This window comes from Podarcis gaigeae, assembly GCF_964106915.1.
Source record: "Podarcis gaigeae genome assembly, chromosome: 2".
Lineage (NCBI taxonomy): Eukaryota > Metazoa > Chordata > Lepidosauria > Squamata > Lacertidae > Podarcis > Podarcis gaigeae.
Genome location: NC_139679.1, coordinates 25,986,650 through 26,014,163, shown reverse-complemented (window position 1 = coordinate 26,014,163; position 27,514 = coordinate 25,986,650). Strand labels below are relative to the sequence as shown.

The window sequence follows — 27,514 nt, the reverse complement described above, 5'->3', positions numbered from 1 at the left end:
CCCTGAGGTCCTGAAGAGCTCACAGTTCCCCTTTCCTTTTGTGTACTTTTCTTTCTTGCTTCTGTCTCGGTTTCTAATCCTTGGAATCCCTTCCCAACTATCTAACAACCAGAATTCGTCTTTCATGTGGTGGGTTCATTTGAGATCAGGTACTCCATATAAGTTGCTTTCTTCCAAAACTCTGGAAAAGGGCTTGTCTCCTGCTGTGCAAGAGCTACAGTCAAAGCACTCATTAAGAATTCACTGTATAATTAACTTAAATTACAATGGTAGAAATGAATACTCAGAAGTAAGTCTATGTGTGTTTAATGTGGCTTACTCCCAGGTAAATGGGTACACAATTGCAAAATCAAGTAATTTCAACACACTTACATCATTAATAAAACAAACATTATAATAAACATAACATTTTAAATCCTGTTACTTGCTGGTTTTTCCATTGGGACAGAACTTTGGAAAGTGGGAGCAGATTTTGTTTTTTTAACTGAGCAGTTAGGGAAAAAATAGTTACTCTCTGCTTTTCCTTACAATTTTACCTATAAAAGGTAGATAAAATTTAACAATCTCCCACCCATAGTGGCTACAGGCCTAAGGTAAGTCTTCTTAGAAATTAGTCCTCTGTGCACACTATCTGGAGGGTAAACACGATTGAACACAGATGACACTTATACACCTAAAACATGTAATATTCTGGCCAGATTAAGACTGGTTGTACTAATTTGTGATGGGTGGGAGCAGAAGAATGTGGCCCTATAGTACAAAGATGGATCACCCTGGTTAAAGGAATCAAAATTTGATGCCTATGATACAAGCACTAAGTCCATTTTCCAGCCATTTTATATCTCCTTCTATATCTTTGCAACAGCCAGGTGAAGAAGGCCAGCCCATTCATGAGGCAGACTGAGGCAGATGCCTCAGGCTACAGAATCCAAGGGGCACCTCTGTGGGCACAGGCCCACCACCGCCACCAGGAAAACGAAGAGAAGCAGCAGCAGCACTTTCTGGGTTCCAGCGAGATCCTGCAAGAACCCTACAAAATCATGAAGAGGCCTCCCTCTGGGTGATCTCATGTCACTCTCATGAGATCTCACAGGTTTCTCTCTAGATTTTGCTGGAACCCAGAACCCAGCCTGGTAAGCGAGGTTTCATAGGGGGCAGCAAGGCGACACAAAACGGGATTCAAGCAGTGAAGTGGGGCAGGCTGCCCCTGCAGGTGAGGTTGAGACTCAGTAACTGGCCCAAGGCAGGACGTATTTTATGTTTTTATCTTGTATTTTTTGTGTTTTGAGATCTGCCTGAGATCTGCGGACGGAGGGCGCTATATAAATTCAATAAACACATAAGTGACGAGTCGGTGAATTTAAAATGTAAAACATTAAACTGTTCAGGGTCTTTTCATTATCAAGGTTGGCAAAATGATTTTAGTTTTTGTTTTTCTGATACTTATATGTGCAATGTATTTTTAGTAGTCCACTAAACCTTATGCCATAATAAATTTATTAGTCTTCAAAATGCTGCAGGACTTATTCTGTGGTATTTTATTTCATGCATTCCTGAGGGGTGGCACCTTCTCTCCCCCCCCCCCCCATCACTTTAACCCAGTTTTAACAATAGGGTTTATCAAATGGGAATGTTCCTCTCCACTAAGAGTCCTGTGGAATGACACCAAACTAGAATGCCAGAAGAACGGTCCTCTGTGCAATCATTGCAACAACCAGATGGAGAATTTGGCTGTGTGTGGCCTGCGTAAAAGAAAAGTGGGACATTTCAAATATTGTCCCATTGTGCCAATTCTTTTGAAACCGTATGTTTGTACTGCAGTGTGGTTCCTGTTTCTTATTATTGTAAAATTGACATTCTTCCCTTTCTGAAGTATTTCCCCCATAGAGGCATGCAAATGAAAATATTTCATTAGAATGGGTCATCAATCATGTATCCTTGCTCTGTTTCTCCTAAAAATCACATGAGCCAAGTTTGATTTCCTGATAGCCCTTGTTTATAGGACTGTGTAGGTGACCCGTTATAGCAAAGAAGAAAAGCTGAGATATAAGCCTTCTCAAGAATCATGCCCAGAGCTATTGAAGGAGAACAGAATGAATCCTCAAATCTGAATTCATTCTCTTTTGAATCCAGCAATGGTGATTTTTGCTCATAGATGCAGGCCTTGCCAAAAACTTTAATATTTTAAACTTTTTCAGAGACTGGTTTATTCCAGCAAAACTATTTCTTTCATCAACATTTGTTTCTCAACATAAGCCAAATGCCTCTCATATTTTTCCACTTTATGGAAACAATTCTTGGCGGGATATAAGGTACATGAGTGTTATTTTAACAACTAGTCACATTCAGAGAATGGCATTTCTTTCACTTCTTTTTTTTTTAAAATCTTAAATCTTCATCTATGTTTACATTTCGTTTTCAACAATGAGGACTAGTTTTTACCCCCAGCTGACACAGGCCAGTTTGAATGACAGCAGACTCACAAACACAATCATTTATGTTTCTATGTAGGAGTAAGTCCCATTGACTTTAGTGGGGCTCATTCTAGCCTCAGTCGGTCAGACATGAAGGCCGAATGCAAATGATTCTCTGAAATTTCATAAAGCCAATTTCAGCTCTGTAAAGTCAAGTATTTCATGAAGATGGGAGAAAACCGACAAGGGACAATCTATTTGCACTATAGGAGGTCACCGATCTTTCGGGGTCAATGGGTATATTTGAAATTTTAAAAAGTGTCATGAGTACCAGTTACAAAATGGCTGCCATGGGGGGGGGGTGCATGACACAAAATGGCTGCCACATCTAGAAGAGCAAAGAGAGCCACAAAATGGTGCAGGTATTCTCCCCCTTCACTGTCCCACCATCAATCCCACATCAATGGGAAAATGACATCTATTTCTGCTCACAGAAAGAAGTTTTTTGTTTTGTTTTGTTTTGTTTTGCTATGTCTCAAAAAGACAAAATTCAGCAAGGAAGCAAAGCCCATGCCTAATAATGGCATGTGTTTATTAATTTATTATTTAGACCAGAGTAAGTGGCAGCAAAAAGCAATGCACTCTAGAAAATTATCTGACCTGATTTTTCATAAACTAATCTCCCCCTATATTTGAAGGACACCTTGGCTGTCATTCAGGGCTTTGCATGCCAAAAAGAAAAAGAGCTGAATCAGCAGGAGATTCTGAACGGAAAAATTAGTTTGTTCGTGTTTTCAAAAACAAAAACAAAAAAACCCCAACAAACAGACAATTTACACAGTTTGCAGTAACAGCGGTCGCTTGCCTGGATGGCAATTAAACTGGCTTGTTCAATTGGCATTTTTAAAAAGGCAGACGACAATGTTCTGTATGTTGCAAACACTCTTGAGCTTCACTGGGAGACAGACAAAGATGGCCCTTTTGTGTTTCAAGCTAAATGCCATCAAAGGGCCAGTCGCCACAGTGGGTTTCTGCATTCAGACCACTCTTTCGGGACAAGCCATGTGTTACCTATCGCAGGCTTTCTCCAGCAGAGTGCTTTGAAGATTATTATTCATTACTTTTGTGTGCAAGGAGCTGAGTGTAGCTTACATGGCGGCGTATGACAAATAACCCATTTTCTCTTCTCAAAAGCTGCGCGTGAGGTAACTTGGGATAAGAGATGCCAGCAACCAAAGCCCATGCAGTAAAAAAAAATAATCATGCCTGTATACCAATCTGAATGAACCATCTCCTGGCAATGGGAGACATGGATGCGGACAGTTCGAGTCCCCATTGCTGCAAGGAGCTCGGTGGGTGAACCTCAGGCCTGTCCCTTGGCCTAATTTACCTCATGGCGTTCTTGTGAGGAAAAACTGGGAAGGAGGAGAACTAAATGCACCATCCTTCATGGGATGACCCCAGATTCTAGCATTAGGAGATAAAAGGGAGAGAAAAACTCTGTTTGCACACCATGGGGATTTTTTCACCCCCCTAAACTAAAAAGCTCTAATTTGGTGGCCATCACCACATCTTGTCATAGCGAATGCCATGGTTTAACTATGTGCTGAATCTTTGTGGAGCGAGGTGAAATATAGCTATACTAAAAGGATGAGGGGGAAAAGCATAACTGTTCACCAACAATATGTAATCACATGATTATGCTAATGATGTCATCTGTGAAAGTGTGTCCTTTTGACATCCATCAGACTTCAGCAAAAAAATAACATGCCTTGCATTATAGATAGCGTAATTCATTGCCTCATGACTTAAATGTAGGATACCCTGATCTAGACATCTGGGGTGATCCACAGCCCTCTTTTTAAATGCAGCTCAAATTACTATAATTTTCTACCTGTCTCCTGCCATGCTCCTAAATATACTGGATTTTTTCCACAGTACTTTAATGAGTAGCTTAATCAGAGAGGTATAATTTACTAAGATTCAGTGGCGCTCTCTGCATACACATGAAAAACTTTTTTTAGTGTTGCATTTATTTCTCTTCATGTTTACCTGTTAGCCTGGGTTGGTTTTTGTTTTTGTTTTGTATAAAAAAGGGCTTCATTTCCCACCCATCATAATGCAGCCCATTACATTTCAGTGTAGTTGTATCAGCTTGCCCTCTGAAACACCATTCCTCATAGTACCTGGTTGTTTTTAGGGAATAAACATCATTTAAGTGTTTGGCATTCCAGACGTACCCCTGCATTCCCCAAAAAGGTTTTGAACTCAAAGTGCACTTGCCATTAAGATCCAAATATCCAGGAAAAAACAGCTCTCTTCATGGATTATTATTATTTTCTCAGAAGATGGGAACTGAGTTGTGTATTTTGTATGCATACGTGGCTCTTAGGGTACAAAACATTGCTGAAGATAAGCCATTTTGGGTCTGATTGGTACATCCATGGCGAATTAGCCAGGGAGTTGCATACATACTGCCTTGGGTTTCATGAAGGAGAAAATAAAATATTTAGTTTTGTGTGCTTTTTCTGTAAAGGTCAATTTCAGGTTTCCCTGGTGTGTGGGTGTGGCTGTTTTAAAGACCTAGACCTGAGGAAAAGGACTGTAAAACCATTCTGGGAATTGTAGTTCTGTGAGAGCAATGGGGGTCTCCTAAAAAAACGAAGCACCCTTCATGAACTACACTTTCCAGGATTCCTTGGGGGAAGTCATAGCTGTTTAAAGTTGCATTATACTGCTTTAAAAGTACCGTCCAGATGGGGCCTATGTTTCTGTTAGTGCTAGTTTTTGTTTGCGTTTGCTTATTTCTTTAAGATCCAGACTCAATGAAATTTTCAGCGCTCCCTTGATGTCCACATACACAGATTATGTGGATCCAGGGCTCACAAACTCTAAAAATATGGATATAAACTCTGCAGCATCTATGGAGTTCAAATAATTTTGCAAAAAGATAGAACCTAGGGGTGCTATTTTCATGCATTTCAAGCCCTCGAGTAGCCACATCCTGTTTGTGTGGAAGAGAAAACAAAAGTTAAACTTTCAGTAACCTTGGAGTGTTGGGGTGGGGGAATAAGAGTTTAGCGTTTGGAATAATAGTCATCCCTTAAATTCATCCATGGCAACTGACCACAGGCTTATTCACTGTTTTGGGAAAGTTTCTGCTTTACCAGCAAACATGCACATATATACCAACCTTTTACAGTAGATTTTGGGGAGGAAGGGAGGGGAGGTTCCATTAGACAGTGAGTTAGTTGGATTAATGGATAGGGAAGAAATTTGGCTTGGCTAGGATTTTAAAGCAAAGCTACCTAATCTGTACTTTCCCAAGCAATATGCGAACCGGAGTACAGCAATCCTTTGAAATTTGCTCTTCTCTGAATTTTGTGATACAGTTGTCCGGTCAAATAATGTGTACAAAATGAGTATATTCGGAGAAAGTATGTATTTAAAAAATTGTATATTGATTAAAATAGCATATAAAATGCATTATAACAGAGGAGGTAGCTTGCAAAGATGCATAGAACAGATAAATTTGTGTTCCAAAATGTGTCTATTATAAGAAATCTGCACTAAAATATGAATGAATTTTCATGAGGAATTTTACAAAACAAAAATTGCAAACTGATGCAGGAATGTGAGGGACTGAACTTAAGACTAAAGAAACAAGAAATTGAGAGAGAAGCTAACATTGAGAGATTTGTCCATCCTTGGTGGGATTCAAGCCTGAGTCACGAAGCAGCTTCCCAGCTTCCTCACAGAAAATGCCCAAAAGAATGGTCTCCTGTGAGCCATATCATGTCCCCAGAAAATGCTGAGGAAAAATAAAAGCCACATCCTTTGTGTGCTTTGTGGGACTAAGTGGTAGGTAGTGGGGGTTCAATATGCATGAGTCTGGATTTTGACCTCTCCCTAGCCTCAGGAGGAACTATATATATTTTTTAAAAAAATTAGGGGCAAGAGCATTGAAACCTCTGCCCAGCAAATAATTTATTCCTCTGTCTTCTACACTAAAGGCTACACAACTTTGCTTTATTCCTTCTGAGGGTGCAAAGTTTTTATGTTTGACGCATCAATGTTTTAAAGAGAACATTCCAAACCACTTCTTCTTCTTTTTTACAACCACTGATAATAATCACCACTAAACTGGTCTCCAGAGAGGAGAAGCCTTTATGTCATAACTTTGCACGAAAGGCTGACACTGCTCACAGTATTTAACCTTTCTGGGGCATATTTGTTTAGCCTGTTGTACAGTTGCGCTGTCTGTGACCCTTCCTAGACTTTGGTTGGCCATTAACAGAATGTCTATTAACCCGCTCCATCCTGTGTTGCTTTGATAATTAAACTACGTTTCCTTACGCCTCCCCACTGTGGAGTCGTAACTCAAACACTGGGGTACCATAGACATCTATCTCTTTGGTAGAAACCTAAGCTAGGAACATAGGAACCTATCTTAAACCATTGGTCCACCTACCTCAGCACAGACCTCAGTGACTGGCAGTGGCTCTTCAGGGCTGCAGACAGGGTTCTATCCCTGCCCAAGGATTGACCTACCACTGAGCTATGTCTCTTCCCCCAAATTAACCCGCTTCAGTCCAGCTAAAGTCTGTCCAAGCTGCCAGTTTCCTATGACCCGAAACAGGACCCAAATAGTGCCTCCCCTGCCTGAAAGGGCTCCCCAATGGCAAATGCATTCCCCTAAGGCAGTGGGTCACGGGCTTAACTAGGCCCACCACCAGGCATCCCCATGCGAGGCTGTTTCAGCCAAGCCTAAGGCCAACAAAATATTGCAGTGACTCCATGAAGCAGGTCTTATCGCCTTGCTGCATGGCAGGTCTGGTCTTGCTAACTGTTGCAGGAATTTACAGGTGCAAACAGATGTGGGGGGGATTTCTCAATAAGAAAGTTATTGAATATGTTAGTAATTGATTATAGGAGTCGGAATGAGCCATTGTGTATTGAAAGAACGTTTGCTGCCGTTACTTTTATATAAGAACTAGTTTATAGAGGAGGCTGTAGCACCTGACATTGCAAGTGGAAGATGCCATTTGCAAATGCCACCTTCTCTGAAATGCTTCCCTGAAAGCAGATCAAGGTGGTGGTGGGGATGTTCTACCTTTTGTGGGAATTAAACTCTAGTTCCCATTTAGCAGAGTATGCAGAAGACAACCCTGGGTCACCTGACCCTTTAATTAGTCCTCTTTCCCCCCTCCTATAAAAATGACCCAAGACACCCTCTTTTAAGGTTTAAAGAACATACATCTTTTGCTTAGTGTACTTGCATTTGCAGATTAAATACAGAGTTATTCAGCTCTTACAATTAACTCTTTACATATGCATTTTTGCTCTATGTTGGTTTTCTATTTTATTGCCCATCAACAGCCAGCATCTGTTCAGCAGAATGTGTAGGCACACAGTCACACTCCTCCACTATGGTAAGACATGTTGTGTTTCTGTTTTATAGGAGCTATTTCCAAACTTGTGTCTATATGTGTAAATTAGCATATGCAAATCTATTGTCCCTTTTTGTACTGATGCACTTCCTCATTTTTTTGTGCTGCATCTCTGACCACCCTACAGTCCATTATACCTCCACATTCCCAATTGTCTCTCAGCCTAACTTACAGCAAATGATCAGTGTGATTAAAGAACCGCACAACCCCTGTGCACACCAGCCTAAATTCCATAGAGGATTTAAGGCTCATTTGTGGCTAAGGAAGCAAACACAGATTTTTAGTGATATCAAATAAACAACTAGGTCTGCTTTCCTAGATCTCATCCCAAGGGAGTTTCAGTGCCACACCTGCAACTATCAAAAATCCACCTTTCTCTTCTGGAGCTCAGAGGTTATCACGAACCATGATGAAAGTTGTTTCCATGTATAGAAAAACCTTTCTATCCCCGGCAGAAACACCAATATGAAAAAGGGAGCAGAATATTTGCCCTGATTCAAAGGGTTTTGTAGGGCTCATTCACAGCATTTTTTAAATGGGATTTTAAATGCCTCCTTAAAATGTTAACATGGGTCCATATGAAGCTGTTCTGAACAGTTCTTACATCAAAAGGCAGTGCTGTTAAGCTCCAGTTATTAAACTCCATGGGTCAAGGAGTGGGCCATAGGTGTCAGCTAGATTAAAGGACTCTGGAATTTAGTTGATGCTCAGCTGAGAAAGAGCACAGATCAGACAAGAAGCAGCTTATCAACAAAAAGCAAAAGAAAGCAACCAATAGGAGTCAGATTGTTCAAAAGGAGGGATTGGCAACTTTTCCTGTATAAACAGAAATCATTTTGTTGGCTTCCTCTACACATAATTCTGGGTCTGACCTTGTAAACTCTACACAGTTTGAGTAACATGTTCCACTGAAACTGCCTCCTCCTCCCTTTTGTCTCTTCATGAGCTCACCAATGGAAACTCCACTCCCAGGGCTAATGGCAACCAAGGGCCCCACAATTTTCTTCAGGAGTGTAACTGGGAAAGACACCAAGTGGCCATGGTCCAGATTCTTATCTGAGGCCCCACAAGCTATTATTAAGGGGGTGGAAATAGACACATGACCAGATTCACACATTTCACAGCACAGCAAGTTTGGGAATAGGCTGCTGATTGTACCCCCATGCAGGGAATCTACACAATCATGTAACAGTACATACTTCCTAGTTGCAGAAACCTAGGCACTCAACAAAGGGTCTGAGGACTCCAGCAATAACATTCTTTCCAGACTGGATCACCTCAGCATGCAAGTAATAATAAAAGAACTTGAGCTAGAATGCTCCCCTGGGTTGGGTATTGGGTGTGTGTGTAAAGAACTAAGTCTGGGCAATGTTTCGAGAGGAAATCTCTGGAGAATGGGATGTCAGGCTAAATGTGTGGAAAGAGTCGAAGGGAAGAGGAAAGGACAGTTGGGTCAGTAGTGGGAATTTTCTCAATTGAAATTTGGAAGAGGGAGAGGGATGACGGCGAATAACTAGGTGGAAATGGATGGCTAGTTCTGGTTGCATTCATCCCAAACTTCAGTTTACTGTGAATTTGGTTTCAACACTCTGCTGTTAATCCTGGGAAATTCTTAGTGAAACATCTGCTTAAAGGGTTTGAACACTTACCCATGGTTTGGTCCCAACAAGACTGTGACAAAAAAATCTCATACACACTGGGGGGGAAAGCAGGCCAGAAAGAAAGCCAAGCTGGCAATTTCATTCTTACTTGGGTTATTCTTTGAGCTTGGTCCTAAAACTCTCAATCAGTTAGTCAACAGAGCCAACAAAGGAAGGACAGTAGCTGAGATGCAGAGCATGCTGGTTGTAATACATTGCTGGACTTCATCCATACTTCCAGACCACAGGCTACATCAAAGCTGATGGCCCAAACCACAGTAATGCAAGAGCAATTTTCTTTATATGTTTGGGTGAATCACCCACCTACCCATCACACCTGACCTATTTGCACATAGTATATAATTCTGCTAGCAGTTCCAGGACTGTGTCAGATCTCTTTGTGGGACATAGATTTTTATTTTCTCTTTGCTGTACCTTGGTGCAGTAAAACTGGAAAATGAATAGGATTTTCTGTTGAGCACAAAATATGGCTTAAACATCTAGTTCGGTGTTTAAAGTGCTATGCTGGACTAGAGTACGCCATACTTGATCGAGATGGCATGCTCTCTTTGGCTTAGCCTCATCAAAGAGAATTGGGATCTTTTCTCATGAAGAGAACAATCTTCAGCATATTAAAATTAATTCTCTCTAAAATGAGTCCAAAGCAAAAGCACTTTAGGGCATTCTGACAAAAATAGTTGCCCTGAAACAACCTCAAAGAAATCACTGTTCTTCAGAATTACACGTCAATTGATCTGTAGCCGCAAAGAATTGAGAGTCCTCCAATAAAACTCTTTTTTAATTCAACGGCGCCTATACTCTCACAATCAGCTGATGTTTATCTAGTATGCTCAAAAGCTCTTTCTATTCTGATGATTATCTCTGCTAGACATTCTGCTAGTATCCACTGCCATGCATATGACTGTGCAGTGTTATCTACCCTGGGAACAAGGATGGCACAACTGGAGACAGTTAGGAGTTGTGCCCACGAGCATTCTTCATGCAATGCACATTTCTTCAAATGCGTAACATTACTTGGGCTCGTATTCTTCCCATATCCATTTTGAGACCCCTAAGTTGGCATTAGTCATGACCTGGCTGGCCACATCAGGATTCAGAAGCTATGTAGCTTCCAGGAAATGTGATCACGATTCCTTTGCTATTTAATATAGCAAAAAATATCTGATTAAGTAGGTAGATAATCCTGACTCCTGCTACTGCTTGTATGAAAGGGGTGGGAGGTATCACAGTAATTGTTTCTGGAAGGAGGCAGGGGCCAGCTCCCACCTTACGCTTCCCAGAACATGCTTTTTCTGTTTGTGTGTGTTGCAGATCAGATCCACAAAGGCGAGCAACAGAAGATTCACGATGAGTAAGGAACATTCACCGCCTCCAGGACAGGCAGATCTTCTGTCACCCTTGCCTGTTTCTGTAACAGAAGTTGAAATTGCATTGATATGAATGATGAATGGTATATAAATACAGCAAGCGTTGTTGTAGTTGTTGTTTTCCAAAATGCCATCCACATAAATTCTTTAATACACTGTGAGGTTTGCATATTCAAGACCCTAGTTGCAAACTTTCTCAAATCTGCCAGTACAGATTGACAAAATTTACTGTGTTCCCAGCACTGCCTTATAACCCAAGGTTTCATAAATATGCATGCCCATCAGATAATCTGTGTCTTTTATGATGAAGTTCTTCCGTTTTGGGGTTTGCAAAAGTCTTAGATCATGTGACTCATTCTGAAGTGACATTTAAAAAAAAAAAGCTGGGGTGGAAATTTGTATGAGAAACGATTTACCTATTCTTATTCTTCTTTCCGTAGGCAGTGTTTTGATGGGCTATATTTAACCTCTACCAAGAGCTTCATAATATTGCAAAAGATGGGATTTGTGGAATTAAAGGCTGTTCTTGGTATTGCAAATACAGTTGTTGCAGTTATAGCACCTATTAGTCCTCCAGAGGCAGCCATTTTGTAGCCTCCATATCCCTGGGTAGGATAAACATTTACTGCAATTCATCCAACTGGCTTTCTGTGGTTAAAAGGTTTACTAAAGCCTACTCTGGCCATCCCTTGCTTTACACAAAAGATGGTGCTATGGCAGATTGTTTCAGTGAACCCCTTGGGCTGCAACTAAAGACAGCTCTTGGTTGCAGCTAAGATGGTAAGCACAGCTCACGTTTCGCATAATTCTGAAACTTTTAACTTTACCGCCATTTCTGCATGAAACTGCTGCTGTGCTTATGGCTAGGGATGGGTGAGTATGCCAATTTCAGTTTCTCTCAGTATCTTGTTTTTCCAATCTTAAATTCTGTTCTCCACATTTCCACAGCAGCAAGCGATTAAAAAAAAAAAGTCTGCATTTTATCAGCATTTTAGTGTGAATTTCTCTTCTCTTCATTTTGCATGTGATTTTGATTAATATACACATTTTTGCAATTTCCCCTAATATAATGCATTTCTTTATGTTAGTTTCAGAAATATATGCATTTGTATCAACACTTTGTCCTAGTACGTGCATTTTTGTACATGTGAGTTGGCTGGAGAATGGCACTGCAAATTCTGAAGAATGAATTTTGAAGGACGGCTGTGTTTTAGTTCATACCTTGTTTCAGAAATTGCAAATTATGTTGTTCACCTTGAAATGTGAACCAGATCAATTTTTTCCACTACCCCTATAAATGTCATAATGTCCTTGGCTTGCCTGCTGTAGCCGATGACTGGCAGGAGCTGCCAGCTTGGTGATGAGCCACCAGGTCTACAGGCTGCAGCATCTCCATGGGCAGGGAAGAAGTCCAAGTACTAGTTGTCTTCCCTGTCTCTGCCTTCTGCTGATTCCTGGCTTTATCTCCTGGCTCAGGCCTCTGGCATGATTCCCGGTTCCAACTTGACAGCTACCTCTGACTCACTGATTTTGTGCAATGGTGGAAGCACTCTCGAGTTGAGGTTTGTATGGTCTGCCGAGTCCTCTGGAGTTGACCCTGAGAGAAGCCCAACCAAAGAATTGGGTGGTGGTATCAAGGCACTTCATTCTATCCCATTAATACAATCCCTCTATGTGTCTAATTGGCAGGTTGGGCAGAGCTCTCCTAAACAGCAGCTATGTTGAGCAGAGCATTCATAAAACTAGTAGGGGCCTTGTCCTTGTGAGCAGCAGATCTTGGCTGCTCATAATCTTATGGATCTTGCCACTTTATTTCATTTCTTATGAATACAATAATTTACGTCCCAGTCCCAGTTTCCAGAAACTGAAGCTCAGACCAAGAGGAGTTAAAGACACACCAAGTAAGTGCTGGGAGGACAGACACACCGTCAAATATCGCTTCTTCCCAGTTTAGTAGGCAGAACATCTTGCCACTCAATGTGGCTATGGGGGAAGATGGAATTGTCATTATCAATGCCGTCTGGTGGTCACTGTTAATATTTTGCACGACCCAATGCAAGCCACAAAGTGGTTGTTGAACTGCATGGCATTGATTCAGAGAGATCAAAGTATTCCCCCTAATGCCCCAAGGGGTAAAGGTAAAGGGACCCCTGACCATTAGGTCCAGTTGTGGCCGACTCTGGGGTTGCGGCGCTCATCTCGCTTTATTGGCCGAGGGAGCCGGCGTACAGCTTCCGGGTCATGTGGCAGCATGACTAAGCCGCTTCTGGCGAACCAGAGCAGCGCATGGAAACGCCGCTTACCTTCCCACCGGAGCGGTACCTATTTATCTACTTGCACTTTGACATGCTTTCAAACTGCTAGGTTGGCAGGAGCAGGGACTGAGCAACGGGAGCTCACCCCGTCGCGGGATTCAAACCGCCGACCTTCTGATCGGCAAGTCCTAGGCTCTGTGGTTTAACTGACAGCACCACCCGTGTCCCTTGCCCCAAGGGGTAGTTGTACTTTTAAGAAGCACCCAGGGAGAACAGCTCTTTTTGAAGCAAGCAGTAGGCAAAAACATGCAACTTGTGATCTGCTCTCATAGGGACAAACGAGTGGGAAAGTGACTAGCCTTTCCCTGCAATTAAATTGTCTCATAACCTAATCATGATCACGACTGGACTGGTAACTAATGGGTTGCTGTTTCTCTGAACTGGGCCGTGCCCACAACTGAGCATTACCACAGGGAAACTCTCGGAAGAATGCTTACTCTAAGCATCTGGTTTTCTGAATAAAAGGGACGCTGTTGGCATTGTCTTGAGGTCATGACAAACTGGCACTGCATCGTAAACAGATACTTTGTCCCTGCCTCACCCCTTCCTTCCTCCACATTTCCTGAATGGATCACGGGGAGGGGGGGTGGTAGCAGTCTGGAGGGGAAGTTTTATTGCTAAGCAGATTCTGCAGAATATGTTTCCAAACTCTTTAGTAACTTAAGCTTTCTGTACTGAAAACAATCTATAGCAGAAGAAGGTGTCTTTTTTATCAGTAAGAACAGAAGTTAGGGGTTTGTTTGTTTTTTAAGTAATTCAGGATGTGTACTACTTTTATAGATCTCCTGAGGATTTCAGTTGTTTGTTCAGATGACATGAAACAGAAGAGGACATAAATGCAATGGATCCTGAAAATACCTAAATCTGGAGAGAGAGAGAGAGAGAGAGAGAGAGAAGGAGAGAGAGAGAAGCTGAGGGCTGAACCAAACCAGCACTGGCAATGCTCAGAAAATAGGGCCTTCTATTAGCTTTATACAAACAAAACAAAACAAAATCAGATTCTCCAGTTATCATCAGAGATATTGTTAAGATGTTTGCTGAGAAGCAAGGCTCATTCAGAGGACAAAATCAATACATAAAATGTTTGAATTCATTTCACAAATCTGTTGTTTAAAATGTTAAAAGCATTTGCGTGGGAAACTGATCAAGACTGCACCACCAATGGGAGAGGGTTTTTTTTAACCCTTTCTCCTCTGCCACAGTCTCAGTGAACATCTCCCCACCCAAAAAGCTTCTATTGAGCCCAGACAGAAAGCTTCCATTCATTTTAATTTTATTATATGTAAGTTATTTCATTATTTATTGGCTTTAAATTGTAAAATGTGGTAGAAAATTAATTCCCTACTCTCCCTGATAGTGGATACTGATGCCACTATTCTTCCTTCCTTCCTTCCTTCCTTCCTTCCTTCCTTCCTTCCTTCCTTCCTTCCTTCTGTTCTTTCTTTCCTGCTTGCTTGCTTGCTTGCTTGCTTTCCATCAAATTAACTTAAGCAATGCCAGAAGTGCCAACTTGGCCCCGTGACCATGGGTGCCTGGGCCCGTGGGTGCCATGCAGTGTGCATAGCCCTAGCACCAAAATTTGTGGGTGTCCAGCCCCTTCATGGGGAATCTTGTGGGTGCTCAGGCACCCAGGGCCCCAGGGAGTTGGCACCTATGAGCAATGCTGGGTCCATTGCATTATAATATTCATTCTCTCTCCATAATGATACATCTGCAGCAAAAGGTATCCACCAACTAGACTCTAGCTGTTTTGCAACAAGCTGTAAACTCTAATGAAGCTTAAACTTCAAAGGGAAACAAAATCTAACAGCACGTCGAAATGGCTATTTATAAAGAAAATAACAATCTCTGTCCCATTTCCAAGGGACCTGGCTGACCTGCACACACTGAAATCTGAATGCTACTGAATCAAGGCGATTCCTGGTGGTACCTGCTGAAAGACTCAGGAGGCTGCTGCCATAAGAATATCGATCATAGTAGTGTCTGTCAGTCATCCTTTACTATTGAAATTATTATTGACCCAGAAACTTGCTAATTCGCATCCACACACCCCTGTGTATTCCTAATTGTGGTGAAAGCGCTCCTCAGCTGTCAGCAGAGATTTGATAAGGCAACAGGACACTTGTTTTCATGGAACGCTTTGCTGCAATTTTAATGAAATGAGAGCTGTTAAAGTGGTTCAGTATAGCCTCTTCTGCACAACCGGCACCAAATGAATCCAAGAACATCCCAAATAAGACGGGACAGGTGTCAGATATGCAAAGAAAGACCGTACCTTTATGAGATGTGCAGAAAAGGGAATCCCAGCAGACACAGCCATTCTTACCCCGTGTGGCAAAACCCACTCACAGGCATTGACTTTAGGATCCTTGTTGATCTTTCAATCTAGTCACTCTATGTGGGGGTAAGCTTTTTCCTTGCCACAGGAATATGGTGATTCCCAATCCCATACACCGTAAGGTACAATCAAACTGAAAGCTGCTATCTTTCACCAGAGAGCCAAGCAGGTACTTGGACTGTCAAGCGGAAGACAGGGGAGGCTCAGCGCATGGGATTAGACCATTAGTCTGTGATGCTTTGCTAACCACTGTTTTGCGAAAGTAACACCACAGTTTCCAGCAGCCTTAAATCCAGACTCTGACTCATGAGGCCATCACAGCATTCGAGCAATAAATCATCTAGTAATTATGCCAATAACTGTTCCTGTTTGGTACACTAAGCAAAACAAATCCTTTGTTACATTTTCTCAGCACTGTGGTGCAAAAATAACTTGCGGTCTATTCTTGACGTCTGTTCCTTTTCACATGCAATTCTTTCCATCTTCTCTGAATGCTACAACTGGGCATCATTTCTAGAGCACTTTCTGCTTGCCCTCACAACAACCTTCTGAGAATGGGTCACTATCTTCTTTCATTTTACAGATGGCAAACAGAAGTGGAGAGACAAAATGACTTCATCACAGTAACTCATGATGACAAAAGTAGCACTTGAATCCAAGTCACATATCCACCTCTGCTACTCCAGCTCCTGGACCTTCCTGGATCTAAATGTGGGGTGCTTTTTAGAAAAAGCAAAGGGATGGTGGAAGCAGAGAGGGCTTTCATTCATTGCCCTCCCAGCTGCTGATTTGTCCCTCCAAGAATATCTACACTGACTTCCTCTCCCTTATTTCCTTCTTTGGCATCCTAGCAGCAGGAAAGCCCACAAGAGGGACATACAGAACAGTCCTATATAGGTTTCCTGAGTAGTAAACAGAATTCAGGGGGCTGACTCCCACATCAAGGTGCATAGGATCACAGCATATTAATGCATCCACATGGTAGTTTTGGAAGGGGTCAAAATCATCATCATCATCATCATCATCATCATCATCATTTATTTATACCTCGCCCATCTGGCTGGGTTTCCCCAGCCACTCTGGGCGGCTTCTAACAAAACACTAAAATACAATAGTCTATTAAACATTAAAAGCTTCCCTAAACAGGGCTGCCTTCAGATGTCTTCTGGTAGTTGTTTTTCTCTTTGAAATCTGGTGGGGGGGTGTTCCACAGGGCGGGTGCCACTACCGAGAAGGTCTTCTGCCTGGTTCCCTGTGACTTGGCTTCTTGCAGCGAGGGAACCACCAGAAGGCCCTCGGCACTGGACCTCAGTGTCCGGGCAGAACAGTGGGGGTGGAGATGCTCCTTCAGGTATACTGGACCGTGTGTTTGGAGGTACATATCCAACACACTGGGCAAGATCAGTGTGGCAGTCTGCATTAAAAAGTATGATCCCTTTACTTGTAATATGCATGAAGAGCTCAAAGTGGCTTGCATGTTTCCTAGGCAATCACCCGTTTAGGCAGCTTACAAGGCCAAACTTGTCATAGGAAGTGCCAAGGACACATTTACACACAAATATGTCTGTTGTTCCAAGGCCAATTCTTTTATTTTACCATTAAAGTGGTAAGCCAGGTACATGAGAAGCTACTGTGCTCCAAGTTTTGATGCATCTTCCTCTGCAGATTTATATTGCTTTGGGAACCCATCTAAAATGTGTTCGCACAAAGTTTGCAGGTGTTTATGTGACATCCATGGTTGATCAAGAGTCCATTATGATTTGTTGGTGAGGACATCAAATGGCAGGATGCCAAGCAACTGTCATATCCCACACTTCCCAGCGCATCTTCCTAGTATTTTCCTTACTGCAAAACATCTGGGGGGGTTTTGGGAAGTAAAATCAAACAAGAGCACCGAATCCACTATAATTGTGCAAGCTGAATTTGCCTGTTTTGTGATTCAACGCCACCCACGAAATAGCAACAGTCTGGCAGCGGCCATGATTTCTCTGAGACCAAGGGAGTTTCCAGTTCTGAATATTGCAAGCTACAAGCTTCATGCAAGGGATTGGGGAGGGGGAATTATCCACAACACAATCAAGAGGAACGGGTGTCACATCTGTACTAAATCTGATTTCTTCCTCAGTTGCTAAGCACCTTGGTTATAGATGCAGTTGTTTTTCCCTTCTAACGTCACATCTGGAGCCTGAGCCAGAGGTTTTGTTTCCTGAATTCTAATTACATACTTTTTAAAGGTCACCCAGAAGGAAGGATGGCAGAGGAGTCTTAACGTAACGCCAGGGATGAATTAGGGCACCGTGAAACCTGAAAGATTGTCTCTCCAGTCCCAGACCAAAGAGGGGAGTTCTTCAAGGGTGCAGAATTTCAGCCAGACTCTCTGAAGGCATGTTGGGAATACGAAGGGAGTGGTAGGAAATATTATGACAGTGTATTAAACCTTAGCTGCACATGCATCTGAATGAGAAAAGCAATGAAACGAGCAGCCAAAAACTCTGCATCCCAGACTCAGAAAAATAGTTCAGTGATTTAAAAACATTCAGTTGCATCTCAGGAATGCCTGCGAAAATGTACTCACTTTCACAGCCCAGTACAAAGCTACCAACAACATCCACTTCTCCCCAGGATGAGAAGCAAACGGCTATCAAAATATCAGGGTCAGCAGTTCCATGGATCAGAATAACAAGTGGGATGGTCACTGTCATGCTGCGCTGCCATTGTCATAATTACACCATGCTGGTGTCAATCATTGGGTGTGAATTCTTCACCAATGCCTTGGCAATTAACTAACTAACTAACTAACTAACTAACTAACTAACTAACTAACTAACTAAATCCCAGGGTTACTATCACTATCTGAGTTTCTCACAGTGTCCTGGAACAACCCTACATCAAGGGATTGTGGGAAAATAAAATGGCAGTCAACCAATAGTGTTCGAAGCTCTGCTGCTGGATAAGCCAGCTAGAGCTCACCAACAAGGGGGTACAGGCTGCCACAAGACACTTCACTCAAATATGAAGCTGCACAGGGTCTTGATTCCTCAGCAGCAGGTTTTAAGCATCTTTCTGCCTAAACCAAAGCCACTGTTCAGCCGTTCAACACCAGAGGCACTTCCTCTTTCTGTACTCAACTCACAAGGACACGGCAGTATATTCTGTGATGTAGGAGATGTTCGGAGATGGAGCAACTTGCATATTTGTCTAGCCACAGATTCTAGCTTTCCCAGAAGTTATTCTCCCAGCCATACAGCAGACTAACAATGGCTTGGCATGGAAACATGTCTGACAGGATTCCCTGAGAACACGGACTGCTTCCTGCATTTTGAGTGATATCCAGAGTTAGTCATAATCAATTCAACTAACTGGTCTTGCTACCAGAAGCCCATGCAGTGCAACTATGCTGAGGTTCTTGTGCCAGCGCTCCGTGCTTTTCATTGGCTACCTGTTGTCAGCTACTCTACCTACCAATATTCACCTGCATCCTTGCCAGACAAGCCCAGCTACTAGCTGGCCAAGAATTAACTTCCTTTTCTTCTTGAGCAAATTTTGAGGGGGTCTGGGGGGCTACAGAAAAAAGGAGGGGAAAGTTCTGCTGCACAAGTGGAAGATTGTTGCACTAGCAAAAGGGCAGCACTGGAGACAACCCAGTCTAAATACAATAATTTGAAATAAAAATAATATAATTTCACTACAATAACACACGCACGCACACGCTCTCTCTCTCACACACACACAAAAGTAACAGTTCATTTTACATACATCGAAATTTAAGTGAGCATAAAGGTCAACAAAGTAAAATAATTTCACACCTAATCATAGCCCCAAAGCTGACAACATTAGGCATTCAGCCCCTTTCAGTGTGGGTTTCACTGACAATCACTCATAAGTGAACAACAGGCAGAGTGTTAATTCTGGCCTTTTTCTAAAACCTGATGAGGTCTGGCTCCAATTCAGCCTTGGTTTTACTCTTATCCATGCAAGTGCCAGACAGGTAGGTATTCAAGATCAGGCATCAACCTGGCACCTAAAAGTACACCTACCTGTAGATACTTACCTAGGACTGGGAGTAAGCTCCACTACACTCACTGGGGTTTTCTTCTGAATCAACATGTGTAGGATTCCTCTGAATGCATTCATCAGTAACTAATTGAAGCCAATCTCTGGTACACAGACAACTTTTTAAAAATGACCTGTGATATTTTGGCACCTCAGTCCTAAAGGTTCTAATTGTCTTGTTACACAAGCATAGAATAATGTTTTGCATATACCATCATAAGCTCCTCCTCCTGCCAATTTTGTAGGATTTAGGACTGGGTGAAAATTCAGTTTTTCTATAGTGAATTATTCAACTGCCTGATAGTATACATCTGCATGTGTTCTTACCTAGTGCAGATTGTACAATATAATTTACATTCCTTTCTCGTTATTCACAGGCAAAACACATTGTTGGAATGTAATCTGCTCCCCATGTAGTCTGCAAAGTATATATTGCAGAATAATCAAAGTGTTTTAGGCTTGTCTTTCTCTAAGCACACTAAACATCCCTCCAGCACCTTGTGACATGATCACAGTGGATACCTTATGAGATGTATAATCTGATACCATCTGTAGTGTTGGCATTTCCTCACATTAGCCAGAGAAATGAATACTGATCGGAACATGGAATGGGGCAATCTTTCACCTTAACAGGGAAAACCATACTGATGAAAATGTATTTGTATATTTAGCTAGACCTTTGACATATTAGACATTACAGGCATGCCTGCAGAGATTTCTGGGCAACAAAATAAATAAAAATAATATTACACATTCTTGTTTGTAAGGAGCGTCTCCACCCCCATCATTCTACCCGGACACTGAGGTCCAGCGCCAAGGGCCTTCTGGTGGTTCCCTCACTGCGAGAAGCCATTGTACAGGGAACCAGGAAGAAGGCCTTCTTGGTAGTGGCGCCGGCCCTGTGGAACGCCCTCCCACCAGATGTCAAAGAGAACAACTACTACCAAACTTTTAGAAGACATCTGAAGGCAGCCCTGTTTAGGGAAGCTTTTAATGTTTGATGTATTACTGTATTTTAATATTTGGTTGGAAGCTGCCCAGAGTGGCTGGGGAAGCCCAGCCAGATGGGCAGGGTATAAATAAAAAATTGTTGTTGCTGTTGTTGTTTTATTACACGACAAGGAACACAATTCAATGGGGCACTTCCCAGCACAAGCCCCAATAAAATGAACGAAATTGGCATAGAAGTACCATGTTCTTGTGTAGCTCACATTCAGTTCAATGGGCCGTGCCCAGGAGACGTTCCCAGTTGAGTGTGTCCAGTACTCAGGGCCAGCCCTACCATTAGGCAGAAGGAGGCAGGTGCCTCAGGTGGCAGATGCTGGAGGCGAGCAGTCTATCAACCATTCCCCAAACTAATCTTTAATGCTGAGGATTTATGAATAATAAAAGCCTGGATATTTCCCCATGGAGTTAAAAAAGAAGACAGTACTGTGCAAAGAAAAAGCTCAAGAGTAGTCCTAACCACAGAATGGGAATCAGAGAAAATGACAATTTAATACAGAGCTAACCTCACCCTTTGGGTGGAGAGCTTTTTTGTAAAGTCTCTCATTGGTGACAATGAGATAATAAATGCCTTCGATCCTAATGCTGTGGTTTCCTGCTATTGACTCATTTTACTAGGCTTCCACGATAGTCTCTCAGCTATCCTATGATAACTTGCTAAAACCTGCTGGCTAGTCCTCTTTTTTGAAAGCATCTCATTGTGCCTGAATCCTAGGCAACTGCAACCAGTTTTCTATTGCAAAACGCATGTAAAAGATGATAACTGAAAAGAGACCAGATCCACTGGATGACATGCATAGGACACTAAAAGGGTGAGGTCCAATTACACGTTCCAAATCTGGATTAATCAGTAAATTGAGGATAAAAGTTCCAGGTTGTGTTTCTTCCTGTGGTTTTACCAGAACTATCCCAGTGAAGGAAAGGGGGTCAATCCAGGCACTTTGAACATTCCTTGAGGTCACCACTAAGCAGATGTGGGGACTTTAGCAACATTTCCAGCTTCTGGGTAAATGAAATATAGTAGCTTCTCGAGCTTCACAGCTGAAGCCCCTGTTCAGCAGCTTGGTTGCGGTGGGTGGACAATGTTTGCATGCCCCCCGCCACCACATGAAACAAAACTCCCTGCACATTCAAAATTGGAGAGAAGGCTAGAAATTTCTCCTTAGCATGCTAGCAATCTTTCCTCAGGACAATTTTACACAGGGGAGTATGCAAACAAGTCAATCCCAAGGCAGCTGTCTGAAGTAGTACACGTCAGTATGATGCCCACTATGCTAGCCAGCTTATCATATGATGGGACGCGGGTGGCACTGTGGTCTAAACCACAGAGCCTAGGACTTGCCGATCAGAAGGTCGGCAGTTCGAATCCCCGTGACGGGGTGAGCTCCTGTCACTCAGTCCCTGCTCCTACCAACCTAGCAGTTCGAAAGCACGTCAAAGTGCAAGTAGATAAATAGGTACCATTCCAGCGGGAAGGTAAACGGCATTTCCATGTGCTGCTCTGGTTCGCCAGAAGCGGCTTAGACATGCTGGCCACATGACCCAGAAGCTGTACACCGGCTCCCTTGGCCAGTAAAGCGAGATGAGCGCCGCAACCTCAGAGTTGTTCGCAACTGGACCTAATGGTCAGGGGTTCCTTTACCTTACCACTGCAGCGGGAAGGTAAACGGCATTTCCATGTGCTCTGGTTTCCATTATGGTGTTTCATTACACCAGAAGCAGTTTACTCATGCTGGCCACATGACCCGGAAAGCTGTCTGCAGACAAACGCCAGCTCCCTCGGCCTGAAAGCGAGATGAGCGTCACAACCCCATAGTTGCCTTTGACTGGACTTAACCACCCAGGGGTCCTTTACCTTTTTACCCTTACCATATGAGCTCAGCTCTCAGAACTACCAAGATTCTTATCCTTGTGGATTTCAATTATTGGGCAAAATCCTCTGTTTGGTTAGAATGCCACAGAGGGAAAATACTAACTGTACCATGAGATTCAGAACATTTGAATGCCTACAAGCACATTGCATCCTTCTGCTGACTTTTTGATTTTGTGACTGCTTCATTCTCAGTCTAAGCCCTTAAATCAGACCTTTCCTTTTGCTCGTGGTACAAAATACTTTTTAACATTCTACACGGTGCTCTCCAATGGCTAAGCCAAGTAAAAAAAGAGCTTTGCTTCATTTTATAGACCCATGCCATCGCTTCAGCCATTCTAAATGCAGAGCTCGTGTCCGTCAGTCTTCCAGATTTGATTTGGTTTCAACAGAGGAGTGGCGTCTGGTCATCAACATTTGTAATCTAGATGAAAGTTTCCCGCCCCCTCGGCCGCTCTGAATTCCTAGGTCAACTTTTAGATTATGAATGAATATATTCCTCTCCTAGGCTGTGTACAGAAAATGCAGCTAGGTTGTTCTTTTTCTCAACTCAGATCAAAGCTGTTGTTATTGTTGTTGTTGTTGCTGCTGCTGCTGTTGTTGTTGTTTAGTCATTTAGTCGTGTCCGACTCCTCGTGGCCCCATGGACCAGAGCACGCCAGGCACTCCTGTCTTCCACTGCTTCCCCCAGTTTGGTCAAACTCATGCTGGTAGCTTCTGTAACACTGTCCAACCATCTCATCCTCTGTCGTCCCCTTCTCCTTGTGCCCTCCATCTTTCCCAACATCAGGGTCTTTCCCAGGGAGTCTTCTCTTCTCATGAGGTGGCCAAAGTACTGGAGCCTCAGCTTCAGGACCTGTCCTTCCAGTGAGCACTCATGGCTGATTTCCTTAAGAATGGAGAGGTTTGATCTTCTTGCAGTCCATGGGACTCTCAAGAGTCTCCTCCAGCACCATAATTCAAAAGCATCAATTCTTCGGCAGATTTCTTTATGGTCCAGCTCTCACTTCCATACATCACTACTGGGGAAACCATAGCTTTAACTATACGGACCTTTGTCGGCAATGTGGTGTCTCTGCTTTTTAAGATGCTGTCTAGGTTTGTCATTGCTTTTCTCCCAAGATGCAGGCGTCTTTTAATTTCATGACTGCTGTCACCATCTGCAGTGATCATGGAACCCAAGAAAGTAAAATCTCTCACTGCCTCCATTTCTTCCCCTTCTATTTGCCAGGAGGTGATGGGACCAGTGGCCATGATCTCAGTTTTTTTGATGTTGAGCTTCAGACCATATTTTGCACTCTCCTCTTTCACAAAAGACTTTGATTGCAGATTCTATTCCAACATCCCATTTTACTTTGATATCCATTCTTTCTCCTCGTGCCTTAACTACATCATAGGTTAATTCCACCAACTAACTTTGATAAGTTTAACTACAGTTTTAATTTTGCCACATCCTCCTAAGAGGAATTGGAACCACTTTTATTATTACTTTGAAGCATACCTCCGGTTGAAAATGTAAACATTAAAACTTCTTGTTGCTGCTTTTAGATGGGTCAGACAAAACCGTTGATTTGGGTTAGGAATTTTCTTCAGCCAAGTAAGCTGTGAAAATTCATGAAAGGAACAGCTTCCTATACGTTTGGAAGAGTCCCAAGCAGACCCGGTGTTTTCAATAGGGCTTGTTCCCTAGTCAGTATGTTTACGATTGCAGCCAAAAGTTTAAGATTACTGTAAGATGCTGATCCCAGCATATCCCCAAAAGCAGCCAAAGTAAGGCTGTAAACAACAAACTCCAGGCAGGCATTCCCACTCATCTGATACTGCTGGTCTTGGCTGAACTGCTAAAATATTCTGTTACAGCCAGGTTGCTTAGAAATGCCAGAAGCTGAACATGTTCCTGGCAACTACAAGGAAAGGAGGGAAAGGAAGGGTCATGCCACACCTTCTGCTGGTAATTTCAAGCATGCCCAAATTCTAGTTTATGGCGGATTTGGTATGCCTATAAGTATTTGTTTATGCAGCGTTTTCAGCATGATCATTAATAATGAGTTATTAATGTAAGAGTATTTTCTCCTAATGGATTAATGCAATTAATATTGTTAGCACTTAAGCTATGGTAGCTAGCTACCAGCAAAAGTAATTTAATTCCATAGCCTGAACTACTTTTCATAAATTGGTTGTAATGAAACTCATCACTGTTTAATTCCCATTACAGTCTTATTGATGCCTGACATGCTCCCTCTTAAGCCCCAATTTTCTTTTTCCAATGATGTACTGTTTCTCGATTGATTGTTTCGACGTTTCATTAAGTGAAGAAATTGAAATTGAAATAATGGTAATCTGTTCCCACTGTGCTCTAATGACATTTCGCTGCAGTTAAGCTAGTCAGTTTTTTTATTATTATTTAGAAGAAAACATTGATATCTAAGTTTGGACAATCTAATGCATTTGGGGGGATTATGCCCCAAATAACATTTCAATTAAAATCTCTTTGGGGTGGGCCCACAAAACTGCAGGAGGCACCGAAGAGCTTACTGTGAATGTATATAATGTTCGAACTTTTCAAAATGCCCCAAAGACTAGGATTATATTTAAAATTCTCCAATTTACATTTTTTTTTAAGTCTGTAATACATATTTTAATGGAATTTCGAAATATCTCTCTTCAGACTGCTTCCATCGATCATCCCCTCCTGAGACCTACTGTGACAAATGTGACTGACAAGAATGACAATACGTTGTGATAGAATGAACAGCGAAACCCACCTCTATGGTAATCTTTTTTTCCCTTCCCTCCTTCAAATGGTGCGACTTGAAATTCTTGGATGCTTGGAAACAAATATCAAAAATTATTTGTTTGCTGAAATAAAGGCTCTGGCCAAATCATCTTAGTCTTACAGTCCTAACCCTGCCCTCCCCCCACAAAAAAATGCAAAGATTTAAACAAGAACGTAGGGTGTGTTAAGATTCAGAGGTTTTGTTGCTGATTACTAATCATGGCTGATTGGTATTCGTGTTAATTTTTAGTTGACGTTTTCATTTTTTGTATGCAATTATTTCACTGTCATACGTTATGTAATTCTACCCTGGAGTCACATATGATGGAGGGTGAACAATGGTAAAGAAGACAGTGGTGATGATTATGTTAAACTGAATATATTTCAACTAGTCAGGATATTTTTATTTATTTGTTTGTTTAAATGGCAGCCTTTCCAAGCCCTCTTTGAATTCTTTCTTCAGGGGCAAAGAACTGACAGGCGGTTGGTTGGTTGGTTGGTTGGTTTTTACTCACAAAAATATTTTTGCTTGCACTTTAAATGTAATCTCTCCATCAGTCTTCCTCTGTTCTAATCTAGCTCTCGAAATCTCTCCATTTAAAAAAAAAACCCAAACCCCAGATAAAACAATAAAACTGAGAAAAATTCACAACCATACTTTTAAAACATGCAAAAGTTTTAAATAGTAAGGCACAGTACAATTGTGTTCTACCACTCAACTCCAGTTTACTTTACTCTGGGTTAGGAGAGGGGGGGGGGAGCAAATATGCTTTGCCCATTGGTTATATATACCTGACAACGACGCCCACATGTAGCTTCTGTTAGGTTACCTAAGAAAATGGAAATAGCTCCGAGAAGGGGAAGGGTGTGTCAAACAGTCCTCCTGAGGAATGAAGACAGGAAATGAATTTTAAAGTGGCTTGTGCAAGTGCTGCTTTTTGCAGGACAAAAAAATAAAAATAAAAATCCAGAATCTGGAGGCAGAATATAGGCAGATGCCTTGTACCATGGTGGACGAGTTAGTGCAGTCTCCTCTGGCTGTCAGGGTCTCAGGAAAATGTTGGCATCGTGTAATACAATGTGGCACATTTGGATTTCTGAGTAAGTGGTGTGGGCGTCATCTCATCTTGCCACTTCTCTCCCCCTCCCCGCCCATTTATTTTATTTAATAAAAGATGCATTCTTTGCGGAAGTGTCTAAGTGGCTAGCATCCCTCCTCCCTCAAGAGGCAGAAAGAAAGGGTGTGTGCACACACGTCGGTTTTTGAAGGGATTTGAGCAGTAAACAGCCTCAGTCCAATATACCTGAAGGAGTGTCTCCACCTCCATCGATCTGCCCGGACACTGAGGTCCAGTGCCAAGGGCCTTCTGGCGGTTCTCTCGCTGCAAGAAGCCAAGTTACAGGGAACCAGGCAGAGGGCCTTCTCGGTAGTGGCACCCGCCCTGTGGAACGCCCTCCCACCAGATGTCAAAGAGAAAAACAACTACCAAACTTTTAGAAGACATCTGAAAGCAGCCTTGTTTAGGGCAGCTTTTAATGTTTAATAGGTTATTGTATTTTAGTGCTTCTCTCTGGCGGCACCATCTTAACTTTCCTGAAGCTGTGAAGCAATTCAGCTGATGGGTGGACCGCTTGCCTTTATAACCCAGATTTCCTCCAGGAAATTCAACATGGCATACATGCTTCTCTCCCTTTCCATATTTTCCTCACAACAACCCTATGAGGAAGGTTAGGCTGACAGTCAGCTTCAGGGCCAAGTGAGGATTTGAACCTCCCAGGTCCTAGTTTCACACTCTACCCACTAGGCTGCACTGTCACCTAAGTTATTGATAAGAGTATGCCGTTGCCCATCCCATGCCAATGGAAAGGCTTACAAAGCCACTGGCAATAGCTGACGCGAACTTCCAGGAGCGATGTGCACGTGGGAGAAAAATATTGTGTACCGTCATGAGGACTAGAAGCTCGCTTGCTTTTTGGGGAAGAGCTATTGGGCATCGCCAAACGTGCGAGCGTGAGGAGGTGGGTGCGGAGGCAGGACTACACCTCCCGCCAGCCGTCGACGACGCTAGATCATTTCTGGCCACCCCGCAGGAATGTCCTCGCGTGTGGCTCCCTTCTCGGAAGGTGGATAAGCCTCTCTCTCCGCCGAGGGGCTGGGCGCTGCTGCTGCTGCTTCAGGAGCCGAGAGCTTTCCTTCCCCCCGATGGATGCCGTGCGCGCCACTTCTGCTCCGTGCCCAGAAACTGTCTCAGGCTTGCCCAGGAC

At 42.6% G+C, this 27,514-nt stretch overlaps 1 long non-coding RNA gene across 1 annotated transcript; it reads left to right on the top strand.

The window, feature by feature from the left end:
- Window positions 1-555: 555 nt before the first annotated feature.
- On the top strand, window positions 556-26,810 carry LOC310839346. Its single transcript, XR_014561459.1, has 4 exons — window positions 556-2,836; window positions 16,129-16,168; window positions 21,319-21,415; window positions 25,142-26,810. It is a non-coding gene; the product is annotated as an uncharacterized lncRNA (long non-coding RNA).
- The last annotated feature ends 704 nt before the right edge of the window (window positions 26,811-27,514 follow it).